The sequence below is a fragment of the Cetorhinus maximus genome, chromosome 5, assembly GCF_964194155.1.
Source record: "Cetorhinus maximus chromosome 5, sCetMax3.hap1.1, whole genome shotgun sequence".
In the NCBI taxonomy this organism is placed as follows: Eukaryota; Metazoa; Chordata; class Chondrichthyes; order Lamniformes; family Cetorhinidae; genus Cetorhinus; species Cetorhinus maximus.
In genome coordinates this window covers 108356957-108362525 of record NC_135883.1, presented here as the reverse complement: position 1 = coordinate 108362525, position 5569 = coordinate 108356957, and the positions used below count along the sequence as shown (strand labels likewise).

The window sequence follows — 5569 nt, the reverse complement described above, 5'->3', positions numbered from 1 at the left end:
GGATGCAAGCGCTGCCCTGCAGTTGAAGGTGACACACAAGCAAGTGCGGGGACGGTGGGGTGAGCGAGGGAAGTGGCCATGCATTAGGGTTACCATGTATAAAGTGGCCATTCCTCTGCAGCTGAGACAGTTCAGACGCAGCCACATTGATATGGTTGGAGTCAGGGCCTCTAGCTTATCTGTCCGCTCTCTGCAGAGGCATCAAAGTGTCACCAAGTGCTCCAGAGCTTTTCTGTCCTCCGGCACAGACTGCAAAGTAATGAGCATTTTAATTGACCGCAGAACAGTTGGACGACTGGGCACACTGTACAATCTCCTTGCTGAAGCTGGCCGTGGAGCAGTCACTGCTGAAGGCACTCATAGCCACTTGCAATGTCATCTTCCCGTTTTGGGCCAGCCTCCCCCATGTTTCAAGCTAACAGTGCAGCCTTGCAGTGTGGGTTAGGAGAATGCCTGCACCTGAGCTGAAAGCACAGCATGCAGTCCAGTGAGCAATGCTGCCGCGAATCGATCGGGAGGAGTGGGGTGGAGGTAGTTGGGGTTTCGGGTAGCCATGCAGCACACTAATCTCTGGCCATCCAAATGTTGGCCAGCACCCTCCAGGAAGCGTTTAGGGATCTTCAGACTTAACCATACAGGTTCTTAGATCACCCATGCTAATCCATGTGTCTCTCTCTTTCATCCTGCAGGTCTACACATGGTTTCCAGGAAGTGTCCACAACACCTACATTCTCAATTGGTCACAGATACCTGAGATCTTCCAGAGTCCTTAGAAGCTGCAGGGTTGGTTCCTCGGGGACAAGGGCTACCCACAGAGAACATGGCTGATGGCACCCATGCGGCCGCCTCAAACTACAGCAGAGCGATGGTATAATGAGGCTAATGCTGCAACCCGTAACTTTGTGGAGCAGATAATCGGGATGCTGAAGGTGCGGTTCCAGTACCGGGACCAGTCTGGTGGAGCCCTGCAATATAGTCCACAGAGGGTGTCATGCATTGTTGTCGTCTGCTGTGCCCTTTACAACCTGGCGCTGCAAAGGGGAGAGGAGCTGCCTGAGGAGGAGATGGAGGAGCTGGAGGTCTCCTCCGGTGAGGAGGATACCAACGGGGATGACGGTTCCTCGAAGGTAATATGACGGGAATGAAGCCCTTGCAATGGCGAGACGAGGCAGGCGTGCTCGGGAGGCCCTCATAGCTGCTAGATTTGTGGAGGATGATGACGACATGCAGTGAGGTGGCTCCATAGTTCCTTACATCGCATCTATGAAAGTTTGACTCCAATCTGGTTTATGGCAATACACATGCCCTCTGTGATAAGGCTCCTGTCATGGAGACGCAGTGGAGCCCCTAATAGTTGCTCAATTGCAGGAGAATTATGAAGACATGCAGCGAGGACACTCCACAGATCTTCACATTGTCTCTGAGAATGTCTGACTCCTGTCTGGCCAAAGGCAGCTCGCTTGCGCTCTGTGATCAGGGTCATATCATGGAGGCGCAGCCGTGAAACTTTAAATACACCTGATCCTTTGTCTGCCTTCAGCACCTGACTCCTTCAGGACCACAGAGTCACCAGTCACAGATGTTGAAGAGATGGGGGCCAGCCTCACCTTAAAGGTGCTGAGAGCACACAGAGAGAATGACAGAACTCTGTGACGCTCCCCACGACATTCTGGCAGCAATGACAAGCACCGTCGAGGTGCAGGCATCAGTAATGTGTCCAGGGAGTGTGAGGCTGGACCATCACTTTGGTCTGAAGGCTGCACAAAGCACAGGGAAGAGGCCCTGGACTGAGACACCTGCCTTTATTTCATGCTGAAAGGTCTCACATCTAAGTGATACGAACACCTGACTGCTCATCAGAACAAGAAGCCATAGGCAGGGAGACATTCTAAGGAGTTTATTGGCAATAGTGAACAGTATGTACAAGTGATTAACACCCGTGCCCAGGCTGTGCAACTACATCTTCTGAGGTGTCACCTGTGGCTCAGTTCATAGCACCCTCGCCTTTGAATCAGAAGGTTGTGGGTTCATGTCCCACTCCCTGAAAACCAAGAATTGTGAATGTACTTGAAAGAGTTACAATCTGTGACTGCTGGTAACTCGAAAGAGTTACATCTTCTGAGGTGTCAGCTGTGGCTCAGTTCATAGCACCCTCGCCTTTGAATCAGAGGGTTGAGGGTTCATGTCCCACTCCCGGAAACCAAGAACTGTGAAAGTACGCGAAAGAGTTACATGCGATCTGTTGATAACTCGAAAGAGTTACATCTTCTGAGGTGTCACCTGTGGCTCAGTTCATAGCACCCTCGCCTTTGAATCAGAAGGTTGTGGGTTCATGTCCCAATCCCGGAAAACCAAGAACTGTGAATGTACTTGAAAGAGTTACAATCTGTGACTGTTGATAACTCGAAAGAGTTACATCTTCTGAGGTGTCAGCTGTGGATCAGTTCATAGCACCCTCGCCTTTGAATCAGAGGGTTGTAGATTCATGTCCCACTCCCGGAAACCAAGAACTGTGATTGTACTCGAAAGAGTTGCAATCTGTGACTGATAACCCGAAAGAGTTTCAATCTCGGGATGTGGTCAGCACTTATTGTCCATCCTTAGTTGTTCTCTGGAAGGTGGTGATTACATTTAGTGCTCGCTTCGGCAGCACTTATACTAAAATTGGAACGATACAGAGAAGATTAGCATGGCCCCTGCGCAAGGATGACACGCACGGAATTCCACTTTGGCCCCAAGCCCCGAACCCTCCCTCGGGTGCCGGTGCCCCACAATAATATGAGCCGCCTCGGGGACATGCCCTCCGTGCCATTTGGCACGGTGCGGAGGGGTTTTCTGTACGGACTGCTGCTGCACACCTTCCATTTTCTCGCCCTGGTCCGTCGCCCGGACACGCCCTGGCGTGCCTTGTTGCCGTCCGGCGGTGGAGGCCCCCGATGGGAGGCCCTCTACGGAGGAGTTCTCCCTCTTTCTATCGGGGACCTGGGTTGGAGGGTGTTGCATGCAGCAGTCCACTACAATAGGAGGATGTTTAGGTTCACGGACTCCCAGGACACTTGCCGTTTTTGCGGTCTTGTGGAGTCCATGGACCATGCATATATAGGGTATCTTAGGCTGCACTCCCTTTTTAGTTATTTAAAAAATCTTTTATTACTATTTTGTTTGCACTTCAGTCCCACGCTCCTGATCTACGGACACCCGGTGCGGAAGGGGGTCGGGAAGGAGGAGGACCTCCTCGTGAACCTGCTCCTGGGCCTGGCCAAGTTGGCCATCAACAGGTCCAGGCAGCGGGCGATCGACGGGGGAGTCCCGCCCGATTGTTTGTCCCTCTTCCGCGGCTACGTTCGCGGCCGGATGTCCCTGGAAAGGGAGCACGCGGTGTCTGCCGGCACCATCGAGGCCTTCCGTGCCCGGTGGGCACCGCGGGGACTGGGGTGTTTTGTTGACCCCTTTAATCACATCTTAGTTTGATGTTTGTAAGGTTCCTTTAAAGTTTTTCCTTGATTTTACAGCTGACCTGACTTAGGGGCTGTGCTTGATTTCTCCCTTGTTTTTGTTAATTTAGTTTATTGTTTTGACTCAAAAGAGTTACATCTTCTGAGGTGTCACCTGTGGCTCAGTTCATAGCACCCTCGCCTTTGAATCAGAAGGTTGTGGGTTCATGTCTCACTCCTGGGAAACCAAGAACTGTGAATGTACTTGAAAGAGTTACAATCTGTGACTGTTGATAACTCGAAAGAGTTACATCTTCTGAGGTGTCAGCTGTGGATCAGTTCATAGCACCCTCGCCTTTGAATCAGAGGGTTGTGGGTTCATGTCCCACTCCCGGAAACCAAGAACTGTGATTGTACTCGAAAGAGTTGCAATCTGTGACTGATAACCTGAAAGAGTTTCAATCTCGGGATGTGGTCAGCACTTATTGTCCATCCTTAGTTGTTCTCTGGAAGGTGGTGATTACATTTAGTGCTCGCTTCGGCAGCACATATACTAAAATTGGAACGATACAGAGAAGATTAGCATGGCCCCTGCGCAAGGATGACACACAAATTCGTGAAGCGTTCCGTATTTTCGGGACACTTGCCCTTTTTGCGGTCTTGTGGAGTCCGTGGACCATGCATATATAGGGTGTCTTAGGCTGCACTCCCTTTTTAGTTATTTAAAAAATCTTTTGCTACTATTTTGTTTGCACTTCAGTCCCACGCTCCTGATCTACGGACACCCGGTGCGGAAGGGGGTCGGGAAGGAGGAGGACCTCCTCGTGAACCTGCTCCTGGGCCTGGCCAAGTTGGCCATCAACAGGTCCAGGCAGCGGGCGATCGACGGGGGAGTCCCGCCCGATTGTTTGTCCCTCTTCCGCGGCTACGTTCGCGGCCGGATGTCCCTGGAAAGGGAGCACGCGGTGTCTGCCGGCACCATCGAGGCCTTCCGTGCCCGGTGGGCACCGCGGGGACTGGGGTGTTTTGTTGACCCCTTTAATCACATCTTGGTTTGATGTTTGTAAGGTTCCTTTAAAGTTTTTCCTTGATTTTACAGTTGACCTGACTTAGGGGCTGTGCTTAATTTCTCCCTTGTTATTGTTAATTTAGTTAATTGTTTTGACTCCAAAATAGTTACATCTTCTGAGGTGTCACCTGTGGCTCAGTTCATAGCACCCTCGCCTTTGAATCAGAAGGTTGTGGGTTCATGTCCCAATCCCGGAAAACCAAGAACTGTGAATGTACTCGAAAGAGTTACAATCTTTGACTGTTGATAACTCGAAAGAGTTACATCTTCTGAGGTGTCAGCTGTGGATCAGTTCATAGCACCCTCGCCTTTGAATCAGAGGGTTGTGGGTTCATGTCCCACTCCCGGAAACCAAGAACTGTGATTGTACTCGAAAGAGTTGCAATCTGTGACTGATAACCCGAAAGAGTTTCAATCTCTGGATGTGGTCAGCACTTATTGTCCATCCTTAGTTGTTCTCTGGAAGGTGGTGATTACATTTAGTGCTCGCTTCGGCACACATATACTAAAATTGGAACGATACAGAGAAGATTAGCATGGCCCCTGCGCAAGGATGACACGCAAATTTGTTAAGTGTTCCATATTTTCGGGACACTTGCCCTTTTTGCGGTCTTGTGGAGTCCATGGACCATGCATATATAGGGTGTCTTAGGCTGCACTCCCTTTTTAGTTATTTAAAAAATCTTTTGTTACTATTTTGTTTGCATTTCAGTCCCACGCTCCTCATCTACAGACACCCTTTGCGGAAGGGGGTCGGGAAGGAGGAGGAACCTGCTCCTGGGCCTGGCCAAGTTGGCCATCAACAGGTCCAGGCAGCGGGCAATCGACGGGGAAGTCCCGCCCGATTGTTTGTCCCTCTTCCGCGGCTACGTTCGCGGCCGGATGTCCCTGGAAAGGGAGCACGCAGTGTCTGCTGGCACCATCGAGGCCTTCCGTGCCCGGTGGGCACCGCGGGGACTGGGGTGTTTTGTTGACCCCTTTAATCACATCTTAGTTTGATGTTTGTAAGGTTCCTTTAAAGTTTTTCTTTGATTTTACAGCTGACCTGACTTAGGGGCTATGCTTG

At 50.8% G+C, this 5569-nt stretch overlaps 2 non-coding genes and 1 pseudogene across 2 annotated transcripts; all 3 read left to right on the top strand.

The window, feature by feature from the left end:
- Positions 1–2634: 2634 nt before the first annotated feature.
- LOC144681170 (U6 spliceosomal RNA) lies at positions 2635–2733 on the top strand (annotated as a pseudogene).
- A 1230-nt stretch (positions 2734–3963) lies between these two features.
- Positions 3964–4070, top strand: LOC144681163 (U6 spliceosomal RNA). Its single transcript, XR_013576697.1, has one exon. It is a non-coding gene; the product is annotated as a U6 spliceosomal RNA (small nuclear RNA).
- Positions 4071–4985: 915 nt separating this feature from the next.
- LOC144681165 (U6 spliceosomal RNA) lies at positions 4986–5091 on the top strand. Its single transcript, XR_013576700.1, has one exon. It is a non-coding gene; the product is annotated as a U6 spliceosomal RNA (small nuclear RNA).
- The last annotated feature ends 478 nt before the right edge of the window (positions 5092–5569 follow it).